Genomic DNA, 308 nt, shown 5'->3' on the forward strand with positions numbered 1-308 from the left:
TCCCTGGTATATTATGCCCAAAAGAAAGCATTAAACTTACTGAGGGGGCATAATGCAAACAACTTCTATTCCCTCAATTCTTAAAGTGCTGTGACCTTGCTGTGGTATTCTCTTCTGTCCTACCAGTGAGTGGACGTGGAAGACGACATGAGACCTGCATCACAGATACCAACTGGTGGCTTCAGGAATGGTGTCTTGAGGCGGGTTTCTGCTTCCTAGACAACGACCCACACATCATGACGAGAGACATGCTCAGATGGGACAGGCTCCACCTTTCCCCCAAAGGTAAGCATGTGTTCTCTTCTAGG

Source organism: Gavialis gangeticus, unplaced genomic scaffold (assembly GCF_001723915.1).
Source record: "Gavialis gangeticus isolate Ggan-Ray unplaced genomic scaffold, GavGan_comp1, whole genome shotgun sequence".
Lineage (NCBI taxonomy): Eukaryota > Metazoa > Chordata > Crocodylia > Gavialidae > Gavialis > Gavialis gangeticus.